The sequence below is a fragment of the Ranitomeya variabilis genome, chromosome 2, assembly GCF_051348905.1.
Source record: "Ranitomeya variabilis isolate aRanVar5 chromosome 2, aRanVar5.hap1, whole genome shotgun sequence".
Taxonomy (NCBI): Eukaryota; Metazoa; Chordata; class Amphibia; order Anura; family Dendrobatidae; genus Ranitomeya; species Ranitomeya variabilis.
Window position 1 is genome coordinate 232,200,549 of NC_135233.1, and position 21,507 is coordinate 232,222,055.

The following is a 21,507-nucleotide window of genomic DNA, read 5'->3' on the forward strand; positions in this document are numbered from 1 at the left end:
TCTTTTAATGTAGTCCACTTTAACTTCTGGTAGTTGTTTTCCATTCATTCCTTTCTTCCTGTAGAAGGGGTATCACATCCCGCTGTCTGCCACCAGTGTAACGGGGTCTACCAAGCTGGGGTACCTCTTTCAGTACCACCCCGTTTTTCAGGAGGTCCACTCTGCTTTGGCTGGAGTCTGAATTAAGGACGCTGACTGGAATTCCTTGATTACATGAGAGCATATAAAAGCTGACTGCTTCTCCACGTATTTCCAGTCTCACAACAATTTATTCACAGGACACAAAATATATTACACAGATACAGAGGGCAGGCCAATAGAAAAGCAGCAGGCCAGACATACATTACAATAGCCGCAGGGGGCCGGAGCCTGCCGATATTTACTGTGGGAATTACAAAGGTGGGGGGAGGACAGAAGGGGGATATCTTGTCCCCTCTACCCAGGGGCGCAGCCTGTGGGCTGATGCATCTCACATTGAACCTATTATTCATACATATAACTGCACAACATATTCTGGGTGCTGAGTGGTTCCGTAACACTAGGAATGCATTGATCTGCTTACATCCCGCATGGGGCTATGCCCACCATGCAGGAAGTAAGCAGATGATGTGCGGTTGGTACCCAGGGTGGAGGAGAGGAGACTCTCCTCCACGGACTGGGCACCATATAATTGGTAAAAAAAAGAATTAAAATAAAAAAAGCGATATACTCACCTTCTGATGGCCCCGGAGTCTTCCCGCCTCTCAGCGCTTCCGTTCCCATGGATGCTGTGTGCGAAGGACCTGCAATGACGTTGCGGTCACGTGACCGCAACGACGTCGCGGTCAAGTGACGTCATCGCAGGTCCTGCACACAAAGCATCTATAGGAACGGAAGCCGCTGAGGAGATCGGCTGCCTTCGGAAGGTGAGAATAACCATTTTTTTAATTATTTTTAACATTCTATCTTTTACTATTGATGCTGCATAGGCAGGATCAATAGTAAAAAGTTGGTCACGCTTGTCAAACACTATGTTTGACAAGTGTGACCAACCTTCAATCAGTTTTCCAAGCGATGCTACAGATCGCTTGGAAAACGCTAGCATTCTGCAAGCTAATTATGCTTGCAAAACGCTAGTGTTTAGTGGGAAAACGCATGCCAATTCCGCACGCGATATACCCGCGGCAGGAGTTGCACAATTGCAGCGGAAATTACGTGGGCTGCGCAATGTACAACGTGGGCTGCGCAATGTACAACGTGGGCTGCGCAATGTACAACGTGGGCTGCGCAATGTACAACGTGGGCTGCGCAATGTACAACGTGGGCTGCGCAATGTACAACGTGGGCTGCGCAATGTACAACGTGGGCTGCGCAATGTACAACGTGGGCTGCGCAATATACAACGTGGGCTGCGCAATATACTACGTGGGCTGCGCAATATACTACGTGGGCTGCGCAATATACTACGTGGGCTGCGCAATGTACAACGTGGGCTGGACAATGTACTACGTGGGCTGCGCAATGTACTACGTGGGCTGCGCAATGTACTACGTGGGCTGCGCAATGTACTGCGTGGGCTGCGCAATGTACTGCGTGAGCTGCGCAATGTGCTGCGTGAGCTGCGCAATGTGCTGCGTTGGCTGCGCAATGTACTGTGTGGGATGCACAATGTACTGCGTGGGATGCGCAATGTACTGCGTGGGATGCGCAATGTACTGCGTGGGATGCGCAATGTACTGCGTGGGATGCGCAATGTACTGCGTGGGATGCGCAATGTACTGCGTGGCTGTGCAATATACTACGTGGGCTGTACTATACACTAAGCATACATATTCTAGAATACCCGATGCGTTAGAATCGGGCCACCATCTAGTAGTAGTTATATTCTTGTACATAGGAGCAGTATTATAGTAATTATATTCCTGTACATAGGGGGCAGTATTATAGTAGTTATATTCTTGTACATAGGAGCAGTATTATAGTAGTTATATTCTTGTACATAGGGACAGTATTATAGTAGTTATATTCTTGTACATAGGAGCAGTATTATAGTAGTTATATTCTTGTACATAGGAGCAGTATTATAGTCGTTATATTCTTGTACATAGGAGCAATATTATAGTCGTTATATTCTTGTACATAGGGGCAGTATTATAGTCGTTATATTCTTGTACATAGGGGCAGTATTATAGTAGTTATATTATTGTACATAGGGGCAGTATTATAGTAGTTATATTCTTGTACATAGGGGCAGTAGTATAGTAGTTATATTCTTGTACATAGGGGCAGTATTATAGTAGTTATATTCTATTCTTGTACATAGGGGCAGTATTATAGTAATTATATTCTTGTACATAGGGGCAGTATTATAGTCGTTATATTCTTGTACATAGGGGCAGTATTATAGTAGTTATATTCTTGTACATAGGGAGCAGTAATATACAGCTCTGGCAAAAATTAAGAGAACACTGCAAAATTTTCAGTTTGTCTGATTTTTCTCTTTATAGGTATATTTTTGAGTAAAAATGTAAATTGTTCTTTTATTCTATAAACTACTGACAACATGTCTTCGAAGTTCCAAGCAATAAGTTTTGCATTTATTTTCAAAGAATGAGAAATGGTCAAAATAACAAAAAAATGCATTGCTGGCAGACAGCAAAAAACAATAATGCAAAAAAACCAAATTCATAATCCTTTAGAAAACAACAATACTAATGTTTTAACTCGGGAAGAGTTCAGAAATCAGTATTTTGTGGAATTACCATGATTTTTAATCACAGCTTTCATACGTCTTGGCATGCTTTCCACCAGTCTTTCACTCTGTTTTTTGGTGACCTTATGCCACTCCTGGTACAAAAATGTAAGCAGTTCTTTGTTTGATGGCTTGTGACTATCCATCTTACCCTTGATTACATTCCAGAGGTTTTCAATGGGGTTTAGGTCTGGAGATTGGGCTGCCCATGACAAGGATTTTATGTGGTGGTCCTTCATCCACACATTGATTGACCTAGCTGTGTGACATGGCGCATTGTCCTGCTGCAAAAAAACAGTCCTCAGAGATGGGGAACATTGCCTGAGCAGAAGGAATCAACTATTTTTCCAGGATAACCTTGTATGCGGCTTGATTAATACGTCCTTTGCAAAGATTAACCTGCCCAATTCCAGCCTTGCTGAAGCATCCCCAGATCATCACCTGGTCATCTAACGGTTTCACGGAGACCTGGAGAGGCATACAAGCCACAGTGTTTTGTACCCACTGTGAAATTTGATGGAGGATCGGTGATGGTCTGGGGATGCTTCAGCAAGGCTGGAATTGGGCAGGTTAATCTTTGCGAAGGACGTATGAATCAAGCCGCATACAAGGTTATCCTGGAAAAAACAGTTGATGCCTTCTGCTCTGGAAATGTTCCCCAACTCTGAGGACACTATTTTTCAGTAGGACAATGGGACATGACACACAGCTAGGTCAATCAAGGTGTGGATGAAGGACCACCACACAAAATCCTTGTCATGGGCAGCCCAATCTCCAGACCTGAACCCCATTGAAAACCTCTGGAATGTAATCAAGAGCAAGATGGATAGTCACAAGCCATCAAACAAAGAAGACCTGCTTACATTTTTGTACCAGGAGTGGCATAAGGTCACCCAAAAACAGAGTGAAAGACTGGTGGAAAGCATGCCAAGACGCATGAAAGCTGTGATTAAAAATCATGGTAATTCCACAAAATATTGATTTCTGAACTCTTCCTGAGATAAAACATTAGTATTGTTGTTTCTAATTGATTACGAACTTGTTTTTTTGCATTATTTGTGGTCTGCAAGCAATGCATTTTTTATTATTTTGAACATTTCTCATTTTTAGAAAATTAATACAAAATTTATTGCTTGGAAATTTGAAGACATGTTGTCAGAAGTTTATAGAATAAAAGAACAATTTACATTGTACTCAAAAATATACATATAAAGAGAAAAAACATGGGGTAGTATTATAGTAGTTATATTCTTGTACACAGGGGGCAATATTATCTACTATATAATTGTCTAAGGGTCACTTCCGTCTGTCTGTCTGTCCTTCTGTCTGTCTGTCACGGATATTCATTGGTCGCGGCCTCTGTCTGTCATGGAATCCAAGTCGCTGATTGGTCTCGCCAGCTGCCTGTCATGGCTGCCGCGACCAATCAGCGACGGCCACAGTCCGATTAGTCCCTCCCTACTCCCCTGCAGTCAGTGCCTGCTCCATACTCCCCGCAGTCACCGCTCACACAGGGTTAATGCCAGCGGTAACGGACCGCGTTATGCCGCGGGTAACTCACTCTGTTACCGCCGCTATTAACCCTGTGTGACCAAGTTTTTACTATTGATGCTCCCTATGCAGCGTCAATAGTAAAAAAATGTAATGTTAAAAATAATTTAAAAAAAAATAAAAAATTATATACTCACCTTCCGCCGGCAGGTTTCGGTGGCATGGATGGTTTGCGCGAAGGACCTGCCATGACGTCACGGTCATGTGACCGCGACGTCATCACAGGCCCTGCGCGCCTGCACGAGAAGGACCTGCCGTGACGTCACGGTCATGTGACCACGATGTCATCACAGGCCCTGCGCGAAGAAGCTGCGGTACCATGGGACAGGCAGAGACAGCGTCAGGAGCAGGTGAGTATTTCATATTCACCTGTCCGCGTTCCATCCGCCGGGCGCCGCTCCGTCTTCCCGTCCTCTTGCAGTGACTGTGCAGGTCAGAGGGCTCAATGACGTATTAGTGTGCGCGCCGTCCTCTGCCTGAACAGTCAGTGCGGAGAGGCGACGAGAGGTGAGTATGTGATTTTATTATTTTTTTTTTATTGCAGCAGCATTACATGTGGCACAATGCTGTATGGAGCGTCTATGGGGCCATAAAGAACTGTATGGAGCATTATATGGGACATCTATGGGGCCATAACTGCATGGAGCATTATATGGAGCATATATGGGGCCATAACTGCATGGAGCATTATATGGGGCCATAAAGAACTGCATGGTGCATTATATGGGGCATCTATGGGGCCATAACTGCATGGAGCATTATATGGAGCATCTATGGGGCCATAAGTGCATGGAGCATTATATGGGGCTACTATGGGGCCATAACTGCATGGAGCATTATATGGAGCGTCTATGGGGCCATAACTGCATTGAGCATTATATGGGGCATCTATGGGGCCATAACTGCATGGAGCATTATATGGGACATCTATGGGGCCATAACTGCATGGAGCATTATATGGGACATCTATGGGGCCATAACTGCATGGAGCATCTATGGGGCCATAACTGCATGGAGCATTATACTACGTGACTGGGCAATATACTACGTGACTGGGCAATATACTACGTGGACATGCATATTCTAGAATACCCGATGCGTTAGAATCGGGCCATCATCTAGTAGTAGTTATATTCTTGTACATAGGGGCAGTATTATAGTAGCTATATTATTGTACATGGGGCAGTATCATAGTAGTTATATTCTTGTACATAGGGGGCAGTATTATAGTAGTTATATTCTTGTACATAGGGGCAGTATTATAGTAGCTATATTCTTGTACATGGGAGCAGTATTATAGTAGTTATATTCTTGTACATGGGGCAGTATTATAGTAGTTATATTCTTGTACATGGGGAAGTATTATAGTAGTTATATTCTTGTACATAGGGGGCAGTATTATAGTAGCTATATTATTGTACATGGGGCAGTATCATATTAGTTATATTCTTGTACATAGGAGCAGTATAATAGTAGTTATATTCTTGTACATAGGGGCAGTATTATAGTAGCTATATTATTGTACATAGGGCAGTATCATAGTAGTTATATTCTTGTACATAGGGGGCAATTTTTATTATAAAATCAAACATAAATACAATTATAATAAAAACAAAAATCACCCAATATTACAAAACACAAATCACTTAGGTTATATACACACCAAGTACTAAACAGTCAGATCATATTCATAAATAAATTAAAGTGTCCACACCTGGATGGAGAAGAAAATCAAACAAAACAAAACAATAACAAAACAATATATATATCATCATATTTCCTAACTGAATTTTACATTCCTCCATAACTTATTATTTCTCAGACTCCTTCCAACTTCTAGCGATTTTATCCACCGGAGTTCTGACACAACCTGACCAGCCGCAGCGGTGTGATCGAACAGCTCATTGTGCAGTGACACCCGGGTTCTCATGTGCCAATGATAGTATTTAATGACACTTATTATAATGTACATCGGCTCTCTGTCGATGTTACTAACAGTGGAGGGGACACCTTAGATTATGTCAGGATACTTTAGGGTCCGCAGTCTGGGGATTTTTAGACTATCTGACACTTCCTCCCAGATCTTCCTCCCTCCCCAGCAATCACATATAAAGTGCTCCATAGTCTCCTCCTGCTGACAACCAAGGGGACAATTCCTATCAGAGACACTCAGATGTTTCAGGTTTCCCCTGACAAAGAGACGACTATGCAGTGAAAGCCAAGTGACATCAAACAGTTTAGGAGGCAGTTGTTTCCCGTTTAGGAACCTAAGACTTTCCTGCAGGGTGGTGGTGACACAATCTCTCAAAGCCAGTGGAGAGTAGAAGAAAGTCTTACATACATGAGCATATATGTCTCTTCTCGTATTCCTCTCAATGTAAGACTTCTCCAGTCCCCACCTCCTAACACACTTCAGACCGTAGTCCAGATACTGAGGGAGGTGATCACCTGTCCATCTCCTCCTCTTGAGACTGCCGCCTCGCACCCAAGATTCTGCAAAAGGCAATATCCAGTACCTGATACTATTTACCCACAGGGAGCTACTGTTTGCGTCCATGTTCCCAAAATTTACCTTTAGAAACAAGGAGTCAAAGAAAACCCTTGGATTCAACATATCCAGTCCACCCTCTCTCCGCCGTAGGTACGTTATTCCCCTCTTTATTAGGTTCAACCTATTCCCCCACAAGAGCTGGAAGAACAGGCTGAAGAGCCTCGCTGAGAAAGATTCTGGCAAAGGGAAAATGACAGAGACATACAAGAAAACAGGGACCAGGTAAGTCTTCAACATTGCGACCCTTTCTCTGTAGGTCAGCCTCCAGTTCTTCCATCGCTGAACCTTTGCATTTCCGGTTTCCAATTTCTCCTCCCAATTTAGCATGGCATTATCATCCCTCCCAAATTTAACCCCTAGGATCTTAATATGGGTGGAGGCTTTGGCAAACTGCCGCAGATCAAAGCTGGGATCAGTATCTAATGTCCACAGAGCTTGACTCTTCTCAAGGTTGACCAGAGACCCGGAGGCCCCTGAGTAACTTCTGATAGACGCAGATAACATCTGCACCTCTCGAGGATTAGAGATCACCAACGTCACATCATCCGCAGAGGCAACAACATTCAGAGGCATGCAATGGGGGACCGGCACCCCCTGAAAATCGCACTCCTGCAGTGACCTCAGAAACGGGTCTAGGGCAAAAACATACAGGAGCGGACTCAGTGGGCAACCCTGTCTCACCCCTGCCCCAACTCCAAAAGTGTCACCCTGCCAACCATTAATCAGAGGAAAGCTCACCGCCTCTCTGTACAATGTCTTCAGGCAATCCACAAATTGTCCCGGAATACCGTACTTTGACAAAGTGGCCCACAGATAGTCATGATCAACCCTGTCAAAGGCTTTAGCCTGGTCCAGACTAACAATATATTTCCCACACCGCAGAGCTTTACATCTCTCAAACATCTCCCGTATCGAGATGACTGCTCCAGAGATGTTCCGCCCTTTTACTGTGCCAAACTGAGAGCCTGCCAACAGTGCTGGGGACAAACAGACTAATCTAGAAAACAGGATCTTTGCTAGAATCTTCCTGTCCACATTCAAGAGGGCAATCGGCCTCCAGTTCTTGATGTCGCTCGGCTCTTTACCCTTAGACAGCAGAATCAACGAGGACACTCTCATGGATGGAGGCATCAGGTGATTTTCTAGACAACTTCTATACACATCCACGAGGATTGGAGCCAGGAGGTCTCTGAATTTCCTATAAAATTCTGCTGTTATGCCATCTGGACCTGGTGCCTTCTTCAGATGTAATTTATCAATAGCCTCCTTAACTTCCTCCACCGTTAACTCTGCTGTCAAAGGAGAAAAGTCCAGATCATTAGTATCAGGCACAGGAGTTGCCTCCAAGAATTGAGCCATCTTATCTTTATCCAAAACTTTCCTCTGAAACAAGTCAGCATAGTAAGATCCCACCACCTCCAGGATACCCTCCCGTGACTCCTGCAATACACCCTGGAAGTCAGTGAGACCCGTGACCATTTTTTTGACTACCCTCTCCCTGCAATTCTCAAAGGGATCAGGGGCCCCTAAGGACCCATAATCCCGTTCAAGAACAAGGGAGGTATACCTACTATACTGATACTGCCTTATCTCAGATTTCAGTCGGTCGATCTTCACTTTGTCATCCCCGCCCACCGAATATAGTGACTCCAATTCTTTACGCAGCTTTAGGTACTGGTATTCCTCCCTTTATTAACTGACAGTCTCTTTAAGAGGGATCTGATATCCTCCTTGACGTCCTCCCACCAGTCGGTCATGTTGTCATAGAAGTCAACCCTATCCAGATGAAGCTGGATAAGGGAGTAGACACGACTCTGAACATAAGCATCATCCAGGAGACTGGAATTGAGCTTCCACAACCCTCTACCGATGTCCGGACGGTTAGAGGTCCCCAGACAGAAGCACAAGGCGAGGTGATCAGAGTAAGGGACGACCTTCTCACTCAGGGTGCCGACAGCCTCAGTAGGACTTACAAAAGCAAAATCTATCCTACTGCTCCTGTTCGAACATGAATACGTGAATTTTGGCTGTCGACCTCCCTGTGCGAAAACGTCAGTCAGTCCAGCCTGCATTATAATGCTATTTAGGATCTTACCATCCCTGGTCACTGTCCTGCCCGAGGAACTGTCACCTGACGTCAGTATGGCGTTAAAGTCCCCTGCCATCACCACCGGAAGAGAAGTGAAGAGGTAAGGCTTAACGGTATTAAATAGCTGAATCCTGTCAGTCACTGTCTGTGGCCCATAGATGTTAATAAGCCGGAGTCGCCTCCCATGAATAGTGACTTCCAGGACCAAACATCTTCCCATGACCACCTCCGTCATCCTATGCACAGTCACATCATTGGTGTTAAACAGGACAGCGACTCCGGCGTAAGGCTCCACAGCCAGTGACCAGAAAGAAGGACCGCATCGCCATTCCCTCTCAGCCTCTCTCATAAGCCCCAGAGATGTCAGTCGTGTCTCCTGCAGGAAAATGACATCGGTGTCCAGATGTGTGAGATGTTCATACACCACATGTCTCGTCCTCCTTGCCTTAATACTATTGACATTACTTGATGTTAGTGTTAATGAGAACCCCGCCATCACAACACAATAGAGAAGGAGCACAGTAACTGCCATCATCATGAGTCAGGGATGTTCTGTCCACCACTGGTGTCCATGACAGACTCTACCTGAGGGTCCACAGATAAAGGCTTCCGCTTTGACGGAGGGTGATCCTCTATGTCCCTGTCACACTCTGCATCAACTTTCCTCAACTCTGTCTCATAATCATCATCATTAGACTCAGATAAAACTCCATACTTGTTGGACACAACCATCACTCCTGCAGAATTCTGAAGTTTCCTAGTAGCGCTGTGACCGGTGTCATATTCTGCCTCAGGTTTACGGGAGGATGTGCTCTTTTTCTTCCTTTTATTAAGATTGATGCTCCAGTCATCAGATACAGACAGTGATGCTGAAGGTGGGGACAACTGAGGCTGCTGGACCTCCATGTTCCCCTCTGCACCCTCTATACCCTGCTTCTGTGGCATTACATGAATGGACTCCTGTTGGGCATCTGGGTTGGTCACCATCTCTCCTGACATTAAATCCTCCCCCTCATGTGCCCCTGCCACCACATCCTCATCCTCCTGAGCCTCTGCCCCTGCCAGTACTGCCTCATCAGGGAAGACTCTGCAGATATTATGCCAGGCGTCTGGACAGTCCCTGTGAGGTTGGCCCATCTTACCGCAGAGGTTGCACCTAACATCCCGGCAATCCGCAGCGACATGGCTGATTTCCCCACACAGGCTACACTTCACCACAGTACAGGCGTTAGCCAGATGACCCTTCCCACCACATTTGAAACACTTTCTGGGCTGCCCGGGGTAATAACATCTTCCCTTCTCCCTCCCAATGAAGGAGTTGGGTAAGTGGGCAGTAATGATATTAAATTGCCGCAGTTTCACCACAGCTTTCCACCCCATTGTCCAGATACCATCCTCATCTCTGACCTTGGAGAGTCCAGAGGCGAGGTCACAGTGTCTCCGGAGCCACACCTCGATGTCCTGTGGTGGAACGGCCTCATTCCAGAAGGTGATATTTACCGTGACAGTGTCCGGCCTGGAGATAGGAACCAAAATAAATTTATTCCAGCCTTCAGAGTCTCTGAACCTGGGGTAATTGGCCCAGAACCTGTCCAGGTCACACTGCAGCTTGAAACTGACGTCGTAGCCCTGCCTGTCCTGAAGGTTAGACGCCGCCAGTATCTCGTTTGCCACAAACCCCATCTGGCCGCATAGCAGCTCTCTCACCACATACCTGCGCTGTGGCAGATCCTCCTTGGCACCTATGTATTTGAACCGCACCACATTAATGCGCTTAAATGTCTGGCCGGTATACCTGGCGCTGGAAGAGAAGGATGGGGCGCCGCGGCTCCAGGCATTCCTGGGGGGCACCTGCCGGGTCACACTGGGCCGACTGACAGGGAGAGGGTCTGCAGCAGGGGGGGCTGCCACACCTTGTGGACTAGATGGTAAAGGGGGATAGTCACACATATCATGCACATTATCATCAGCAGCATCATTATCATCAGACAGTGCCACGTCCGTGACAGAATGTGAAACCCCTCCAACCCCCGACCCCATGGGCACAACATCACCAGCCCCAGTCTGTGCCTCAGCCTCAGCTTCGGCCTCATCAGCACAACCAGTCTCATAAATACATTCCTGCTCCTGCGTGGGGCATTCTGGGACCTGTGGTGCCTCTGCTGGAGTCTGAAGTGCATGCTCCTGTTCACACTCAGCTGCCTCAGCAGCACAAACAGTCTCACATATACTGTCCTGCTCCTGCATGGGGCATTCTGGGACCTGTGGTGCCTCTGCTGGAGTCTGAAGTGCATGCTCCTGTTCACACTCAGCTGCTTGCTGCGGCAGTTTTTTTCCCTCCTGGAAGCAGAAGCGGGCAGCCTGTAACACTGGCCGTGTCTGCTGCTGGGGGGTCCCAGTCTCTACAGCACAGTCCTGCTTATAGGAGGCGAACCGCTCGCGGTTCCTGTAGGTCTCCGCCAGGGGCCCCATGCCCTCCAGCACAGATTCAATGTCCTGCACAACACTTGCCAGCTGTACCCCCAGTGTGTTCAGTCTCAGGTCATAGGCATCATTACTGGCCGGATTAGTGACCTTTAGGCTATAGATGAAGTCTACTTCCATTTGCAGCGCTTTTTTTTGCTGCTGTAACTCACCCAGTTTTCTGACCAGTCCCGGTATCTCGTCCGCTAGCTGCAGCTCGGGTGCACGCGCCGGCACCACAGGTTTACTCTTCACCACGGGTGCAGGGGTTTTGAACACAGACTTGTGCGGTTCCACCACAGATGGCTTTGTGGCTCCTCGGCTGGATGCAGGCTCCGCAGCAGGTTTATCGCTGCCACCTGATTGTGACCGGGTGCGTCCTGACAGCGTCACACTGCCATGTTGCTGTAAGTTCTCCTGGATAGTCTGTCTTTCCAAAGACGTCCGTCTCTGCCTGGAAGCAGGAGAGGTGATCTGTACAGCTGCGGCTGATTTCACCTGTGCTCCAGGCAGGGGCTGCTTACTGACTGGGGAGTTACAGGACTTCATACTGTGCTGTGTAACATCACTCACCAACACTTTACCTTCTGTCTTCTTTGCTGGACTTGGAGGAGATTTTCCTCCCAAAACTTTACTGGCAGCTTTTTCCTCTTTCACCGAACTGCTGCAGCTTTGGCTCGCTGCATTCACTGGTCTCACAGTGGCTTTGGAATTAGCATTCCCATTCAGAGAAGTCTGGGAGCCTTGTCCCAGTGTAGGCCGAGAAGCCTGGGCCTTGCCTGGGGAGCTTCCCCGCCCAGGGTGGCCCCTCCCTGGGCTTGCTCCAGACATCAGGAGAGCTACCAACACACAACCTCACAGCTAGGAGGCAGTATTATAGTAGCTATATTATTGTACATGGGGCAGTATCATAGTAGTTATATTCTTGTACATAGGAGCAGTATTATAGTAGTTATATTCTTGTACATAGGAGCAGTATTATAGTAGTTATATTCTTGTACATAGGGGCAGTATTATAGTAGCTATATTATTGTACATGGGGCAGTATCATAGTAGTTATATTCTTGTACATAGGGGCAGTATTATAGTAGTTATATTCTTGTACATAGGAGCAGTATTATAGTAGTTATATTCTTGTACACAGGGGGCAGTATTATAGTAGTTCAATTTTTTACCTCCTTCTCTGATTTAGATGAGTGAATAAGTACCGTATTGATACTTTTATTATGAAGCTCAGGAAGTTTTACTGTATGATTCATGTTGACTTAGCAGAAATTTCTTTCTAAAGGCTCTAATAAAGACATCTTCCAAATCTGTATCATGTGACAGGAATGTATCTTGTAATAATAATAAATAATAATTATTTTATTTCTATAGCGCCGACATATTCCACATCAGCTTACATTTTAAAGGGGACTTGTACATACAATAGACATTACAGCATAACAATAAACACATAGATCAAAACAGGTACCAAGAGGAATGAGGGCCCTGCTCGCAAGCTTACAATCTATGAGGAAAAGGGGAGACACGAGAGGTGGATGGTAACAATTGCATTCGTTGTTCGGACCAGCCATAGTGTAAGGATCGGGTGTTCATGTAAAGCTGCATGAACCGGTTATCAGCCTAAGTATGTAACAGTACAGACACAGAGGGCTATTAGATGCATGAAGCGTGTGAGAACATGATGTTAGGAACCTGGTTATGGTAAAAAATATTGAATGGGCCACACAGGGATAATTAGGTTAATGCGTTGAGACGGTAGGCCAGTCTGAAGAAATGCGTTTTTAGGCCACGCTTAAAACTGTGTGGATTGGTGATTAATCGTATTACCCTGAGTAGTGCATTCCAAAGAATTGGCGCAGCATGTGAGAAGTCTTGGAGACGAGTGTGGGAGGTTCTGATTATTGAGGATGTTAACCTCCGGTAATTAGCAGAACGGAGAGCAAGGGTAGGGTGGTAGGCTGACACCAAGGAGGAGATGTAGGGTGGTGCTGAGCCATGGAGCTCTTTGTGGGTGAGAATAATAAGTATCTTCATTATAACTTATAACTATTGCATTTGACAGAAAACAGTCTCTATTATGAAAATAAGATTTATTATATGTAACCAAAGGGAAACAATATTATATATCAACCCTAAAGCCATAACAGAGAATGATAGGACTTATAGCTCTGTCTTGTCAAACAGGATCTGCATGATAGACAATGAGGCATGAAACTCCAAATATCTCACATGTCAGACAGTGATAACTATTTTACTTTGTTGATCGTTGACGTCCGACAAGTACCACATATATAGCAACTGCTAAGGAAAACTATCACTGCCTGGTGAACTAAGGGTAAGTTCACACTAGGCCTTTTTTCAGCCTTTTTAATGCGTTTTTTTGGTGCAAATTTTTAACAGCTATGTCTTATGAGACTTCAGAAATCTCATGCACACACCTTGGATTTTTGTGATCAGTGTTTTGTGCTTTGCATGTTTTTTGCACAACAGAACCTTTCAGTTCTTTCATGTTTTTTTCAGTGTTTTTCACCCATTGACATGAAAAAAATGGTGAAAAGTGGTGAAAAAATGCAGAAAATTAGGAGCAAAACCACTTTTTTTTTTGTGCCAAATCCCTATTCTGTAGTATGACTTTTTTTTTGCACTAAACTTTATCAGCATGCACAAGAGACAAATCTAGCATGCCAAAAACACAGCAAAAAATGCAAGAAAAAACAAGCAAAACCTGCTTTTTTCTGCAGCTTCTTTCCTGCCAAGAGATCGTTTTGCTTTCAGAAAAAAAAACGCCTTGTGTGAACTTACTCTAAATATTACTGCTCCTAATGAACAAGCACATCCTGTTATGTTTTGAACATAAGGGGCTGTACTAGAATATACAGTGAAGGAAATGAGTATTTGATCCCCTGCTGATTTTGTAAGTTTGCCCACTGACAAAGACATGAACAGTCTATAATTTTAAAGATAGGTTAATTTTAACATTGAGAGACAGAATATCCAAAATAAAATCCAGAAAATCACATTGTATAACTTACCGTATTTTTCGGATTATAAGACGCACCTCAATTGTTGAGAAAAATACGAAAAAAATATTTTTTTATAAAATGGTGGTGCTTCTTATAATCCATGCATCTTATTGCTCACCGGGGGTAGTGGGTGCAGTGAAGCGGGGTCCCAAGGTCACTGCTGGAGGAGGCAGGAGTGGGGTGATGCTGCAGGTCGCAGGCTAGGATAAGGGGGGCTCCGATGTGTGGCGCGCTGGTGCAGGGGTCTTGTGCTGGTGCATGTCCGGTGCTGCTGCCGGGTGTCTACGGGCGCCCGGCGGTTGCTGCAGGTGTCTCCGGTGGTGTGTGGGTGTCAGGGATCACGTCTGCGCATGCGCCGCCCCAGGCAGTGGCCATATTCCTGGAGTCCACCGCACACACAGAGAACCGTGGAATTACCGGGGCTCTGGCCTGTCGCAAAATGTCGACAGAGCAGACACCCACGCAGCACCACTGGGCACCGGAGATACCCGCAGCATCGGCCAGCAACCGCTGGGCACCCGCTCATAACACCCTGCGGCCTACACCCACGGTAAGGCATGTACGCTTTGTAAGACACACCGCCCATTTTCCCCCCAACTTTGGGTGAAAAAGTGCGTCTTACAAAGCAAAAAACACGGTATATAAATTTATTTGCATTTTTCAGTGAGAAGTATATTGATCCCTCTGGCAAACAAGACCTAATACTTGGTGGTAAACCCTTGTTGGCAAGCAGTCAGACGTTTCTTGTAGTTGATGAACGAGTTTTGCATGGCAGGAGGAATTTTGGTCCACTCCTCTTTGCAGATCATCTCTAAATGATTACGATTTTGAGGAACTCGGAGCTTCAACTCCCTCCATAAGTTTTCTATGGGATTAAGGTCTGGAGACTGGCTAGGCCACTCCATGACCTTAATTTGCTTTTTTTTTTAACCACTCCTTTGCTGCCTTGGACGTATGTTTTGGGTCATTGTCTTGCTGGAAGATCTAGTCACGACCCATTTTTAATATCCTGGTGGAGGGAAGGGGGTTGTCACTCAGGATTTTACAGTACATGGCTCTTTCCATTCTCCCATTGATGTGGTGAAAAAGTCCTGTGTCCTTAGCAGAGAAACACCTCCAAAACATAATGTTTCCACCTCCATGCTTGACAGTGGGGACTGTGTTCTTTGGGTCATAGACAGCATTTCTCTTCCTCCAAACAAGGCGAGTTGAGTTAATGCGAAATTTGGTGAAAATTTCACAATTTTTCAACTTTGAATTTTCATGCCCTTAAATCACAGAAATATGTCACACAAAATACATAATAAGTAACATTTTCCACATGTCTACTTTACATCAGCACAATTTTGGAACCAAAATTTTTTTTGTTAGGTAGTTATAAGGGTTAAAAGTTGACCAGTGATTTCTCATTTTTACAACACCATTTTTTTTTTAGGGACCACATTACATTTGGAGTCACTTTGAGGGGTCTATATGATAGAAAATACCCAAAAGTGACACCATTCTAAAAACTGCACCCGTCAAGGTGCTCAAAACCAAATTCAAGAAGTTTATTAACCCTTCAGGTGCTTCACAGGAATTTTTGGAATGTTTAAAAAAAAATAAACAAAAAATTAACATTTAACTTTTTTTTTCACAAAAAATGTATTTCAGATCCAATTTGTTTTATTTTACCAAGGGTAACAGGAGAAATTGAACCCCAAAAGTTGTTGCACAATTTGTCCTGAGTACGCTGATACCCCATATGTGGGGGTAAACCACTGTTTGGGCGCATGGCTGAGCTCGGAAGGGAAGGAGCGCCGTTTGACTTTTCAGTGCAAAATTGGCTGGAATTGAGATCGGACGCCATGTCGCATTTGGAGAGCCCCTGATGTGCCTAAACAGTGGAAACCACTCACAAGTGACACCATTTTGGAAAATCGACCCCCTGAGGAACTTATCTAGATGTGTGGTGAGCACTTTGAACCCACAAGTGCTTCACAGAAGTTTATAATGTAGAGCCGTAAAGATAAAAAATCATATATATTTTTTTTTTTTTTACAAAAATGATTTTTTGCCCCCAATTTTTTATTTTCCCAAGGGTAACAGGAGAAATTGGACCACAAAAGTTGATGTGCAATTTGTCCTGAGTACGCTGATACCCCATATGTGGGGGGGAATCACTGTTTGGGCACATGGCAAAGTTTGGAAGGGAAGGAGAGCAGTTTTGGAATGCAGACTTAGATGGAATGGTCTGCGGACTTCACATTGCGGTTGCAGAGCCCCTGATATGCCTAAACAGTAAAAAAAAGTAAACACAAGTGACATTATTTTGGAAACTACATCCCCCAAGGAACTTATCTAGATGTGTTGTGAGAACTTTGAACCCCCAATTGTTTCACTTAATTTTAAAATGCAGAGCCGTGAAAATAAAAAATAATTTTTTCCCACAAAAATGATTTTTTAGCCCCCAAATTTTTATTTTCCCAAGGGTAACAGGAGAAATTAGACCACAAAAGTTGTTGTCCAATTTGTCCTGAGTATGCTGATACCCGATATGGGGGATAAACCACTGTTTGGGCGTACGGCAGAACTCAGAAGGGAAGGAGCACCGTTTTACTTTTTCAACGCAGAATTGGCTGGAATTGAGATTGGACACCATGTCACATTTGGAGAGCCCCTGCCGTGCCTAAAAAAATGGAAACCCCCCCAATTCTAACTCCAACCCTAACCACAACATACCCCTAACCCTAATCCCAACCCTAACCATAACCACACCCCTAATCCCAACCCTAACCACAACTGTAACCCCAACACACCCCTAAGGCTAATCCAAACCCTAACCACACCCCTAACCCTGACACACCCCTAACCCCAACCCTATCCCTAATCCCAGCCGTAAACGTAATCCAAACCATAGCCCCAACACAAACTTTAGCCCTAACCTTAACTTTACCCTAACCCTAAAGGGAAAATGGAAATAAATACATTTTTTATTTTATTATTTTGCCCTAACTAAGGGGATGATAAAGGGGGGTTTAATTTACTATTTATAGCAGGTTTTTATGTTTGGCTGGTGTCACACGCTAAAAGACGTTTTTATTGCAAAAAATAGTTTTTGCATCACCACATTTTGAGAGCTAGAATTTTTCCATATTTTGGCCCACAGAGTCATGTGAGGTCTTGATTTTTGCAGGACGAGTTTACGTTTTTATTGGTACCATTTTTGGGCACATGACCTTTTTTATCACTTTTTATTATGATTTTTGGGAGGCAGAATAAACAAAAACCAGCAATTCATGAATTTCTTTTGGGTGGGGCGTTTATACCGTTCCACGTGTGGTAAAATTGATAAAGCAGTTTTATTCTTCGGGTCAGTACGATTACAGTGATACCTCATTTATATCATTTTTTTTACAGTACAGACCAAAAGTTTGGACACACCTTCTCATTTAAAGATTTTTCTGTATTTTCATGACTATGAAAATTGTACATTCACACTGAAGGCATCAAAACTATGAATTATCACATGTGGAATTATATACTTAACTTAAAAGTGTGAAAAAAAATGAAACTGTGTCTTATATTCTAGGTTCTTCAAAGTAGCCACCTTTTGCTTTGATGACTGCTTTGCACATTCTTGGCATTCTCTTGATGAGCTTCAAGAGGTAGTCACCGGAAATGGTCTTCCAACAATCTTGAAGGAGCTCCCAGAGATGCTTAGCACTTGTTGGCCCTTTTGCCTTCACTCTGCGGTCCAGCTCACCCCAAACCATCTCGATTGGGTTCAGGTCTGATCACGGCCGGCGTCAGCACTCGGGCAAGTGCCAGGGCCCTGAGCAGGCAGGGGGCCCAATCGCCGTCGGTGACACTGGCGTGCTATAGTGCCGCCCCCGGCGAGTGGACCCCCCGCCTGCTCCAGGCCCCAGCACTTGCGATACTTACCTCTCCCGGGTCCAGCACTGCAGCGTCTTCCATCATCTGACTGTGATGTTCAGGTCAGAGGGCGCGATGACGTCACCAGTGCGCGCCCTCTGCCTGAGCAGTCGCAGCCCAGAGAGCAGGAAGACGCCGACGGTGAGGAGTCCAGAGCAGAGCAGCGTCAAGCAACTAGAGGTGAGTATTTCACTTTTTTTTTTGTTTAATATTTGGAGCAATATATGGGGACCATCAGAAGGGGCCCATATATGGAGCATTATATGGGGCTAATTCTATATGGAGTATCTTATGGGGCTAATTCTATATGGAGTATCTTATGGGGCCAATAATATAGGGAGCATCTTATGAAGCCAACTCTATAGGGAGCATTATATGGGGCCAATTCAATATTGAGCAGTATATGGGGCCAATAATATATGAAGCATCTTATGGGACTAATTATATATGGAGCATTTTATATGGCCAATTATACATGGAGCATCTTATGGGGCCAATTATTTTTGGAGCATTATATGGGACCCATTCTTTAAGGAGTATTATATGGGGCCCATTCTGTATGGAGCAATATATGTGACTCAGTATACTGTATGGGGCCGATCATATACTGTATGGAGCATTATATGTGGCTCACTATACTGTATGGAGCATTATATCGGGTCAATTCCGTATGGAGCAATATATGCGGCTCATTCTGTATGGAGCACACTGTGGTGCCCATTATACTGTATGGAGCATTATATGAGGTTCATTATTCTGTATGGAGCATAATATTGGGCTCATTCTATTTGGGGCAATATTTGGGGCTCATTCTGTATAGAGGACTATGTGGTGCCAATTATACTGTATGGAGCACTATATGGGGCCATTATACTGTATGGGGCAATATATGGGGCTCATTATTCTGTGTGGAGCAATATATGGGGCTCATTATTCTGTATAGAGGACTATACTGTCCGGTTTCTGAGCTAATGTAGAATGCACAATAGATATCACTCATGTAATGTAAGAAGTGAAATCTTTGGCATTGTACTATACCTATATTTCTCTGCCGTATCCGTGCATTATGAATTGTGGTATGTGTTAAAGGGGCCCACCGGGACTCTTTCGCCCAGGGCCCATGAAAACCTGGAGCCGGCCCTGGGTCTGGTGACTGTGGAGGCCAGGTCATCTGGTGTAGCACCCCATCACTCTTCTTGGTTAAATAGCCCTTATACAGCATGGAGGTTTGTTTGGGGTCATTATCCTGTTGAAAAATAAATGATGGTCCAACTAAACGCAAACTGCATGGAATAGCATGTCGCTGCAAGATGCTGTGGTAGCCATGCTGGTTAAGTATGCCTTCAATTTTGAATAAATCCCCAACAGTGTCACCAGCAAAGCACCCCCACACCTCCTCCTCCATGCTTCACGGTGCGAACCAGGCATGTATAGTCCATCCGTTCACCTTTTCTGCGTCGCACAAAGACATGGTGGTTGGAACCAAAGATCTCAAATTTGGACTCATCAGACCAAAGCACAGATTTCCACTGGTCTAATGTCCATTCCTTGTGTTCTTTAGCCCAAACAAGTCTCTTTTGCCTGTTGCCTGTCCTTAGCAGTGGTTTCATAGCAGCTATTTTACCATGAAGTCCTGCTGCACAAAGTCTCCTCTTAACAGTTGTTGTAGAGATGTGTCTGCTGCTAGAACTCTGTGTGGCATTGACCTGGTCTCTAATCTGAGCTGCTGTTAACCTGCGATTTCTGAGGCTGGTGACTCGGATAAACTTATCCTCAGAAGCAGAGGTGACTCTTGGTCTTCCTTTCCTGGGGCGGTCCTCATGTGAGCCAGTTTCTTTGTAGCGCTTGATGGTTTTTGCAACTGCATTTGGGGACACTTTCAAAGTTTTCCCAGTTTTTCGGACTGACTGACCTTCATTTCTTAAAGTAATGATAGCCACTCGTTTTTCTTTACTTAGCTGCTTTTTTCTTGCCGTAATACAAATTCTAACAGTCTATTTAGTAGGACTATTGCAGCGCGCCAGAGTCCTGGTCGTTGCAGTACTGTTGCTCCGCCACTAAGGGGAGTGATGGTATGTCCGATGGCACTGAAGGAGTTCACCTGACCAGGTATCACAGACACCAATACACTTCACAGTCTGGCCTCCAGGGGGAGCAAAGGGTACTATGTATTAGGCCACTTCTCACAATCTGGTAAAACTGGGGGTTGGATATGAAGTTAGTTAGAAGCTGACTGGGTTGGAACCAGGCAACATCCTGTGGCAGAGGGTGTTGCGGGGAAAGATTCAGGGGGGTCCCTGTCAGGGGTGGGATCCTGACAGACGCCTAGCGAACAAGACAGAGCGTTAAGGAACCACGCCTGCACTACATTGCGGCGGTATCTCAAGAAAGGACAAGAAGCGAGGTTTATTGTGGAGAGTGAGAAACGAGATCACAGCAAAAAGGAGATAATACCAGTAGGAGTCGTGCCGTAAGATCGAGGCAACATCCTACTGAGGCGCGTAGCCGGAACGCCGAGGAAGTATTGGGCTCCAAGCATTACTTCAAACCAACGGCAGGACAGTTAACTATAGGTTGGCTGTCTCACCTAAATCACCTAAGCAGACATAGGGGGCAATTGTGGGAGAGGGGCGACGCTAGGGTCCCGGAAGAACTCCAGGCCTACCCGTCATACGGGTGCGTCCTAGCCATATCATCTGGGGGACGGAGAAGAACATCAGAACAGATACAAGTTGTGAGAAAGAACATCAGAAACAGACACAACAGTTGTGAGGACTATCCCGTGGTGCTCAGCAGGGAAGTACTACAAGACACAGGCGCTAGAAGGTAGGCACTGATTTCCACCTGCAAAGGGAACTCTGGAGGTGCCTTCGGACCGGCCGGTCTCAGCCAGCCCTGTTAGCAGTACTCTGGATTGCAGATCCTGAAGCCTTCAGTAAAGAGGTAAATAGACTGCAACCCTGTGCCCTCGTTATTCATCGCGACCTTCACCACGCACCATCATCTCATCTTTCATTGGACGCCCCTTAGCAGGGTCACGGACCGGGTCTAGCCACCGTGACAACCCCAAGACCGAGACAGAGAGGTCCGGTACCGAGTACCCCGCGGCCCTGCATCTGGGGGCGCTCCACTATCAGCTGTGTATCCACCAGACTTCTGCACAACACAACTGATGGTC

At 45.3% G+C, this 21,507-nt stretch overlaps 2 protein-coding genes across 2 annotated transcripts in view; one reads left to right on the plus strand and one right to left on the minus strand.

The window, feature by feature from the left end:
* Window positions 1-11,577, minus strand: part of RNF208 (ring finger protein 208) — a 94,757-nt gene extending 83,180 nt beyond the window's left edge. Inside the window, exon 1 of the mRNA XM_077284005.1 lies at window positions 11,559-11,577. The gene's annotated coding sequence lies outside the window, so the exon portion shown is untranslated. The remainder of the gene's footprint in view (window positions 1-11,558) is intronic.
* The window catches only part of LOC143805121 (uncharacterized), a 191,323-nt gene that overhangs the window by 118,895 nt on the left and 50,921 nt on the right, over window positions 1-21,507 (plus strand). The gene's annotated exons all lie outside the window — the stretch shown is intronic.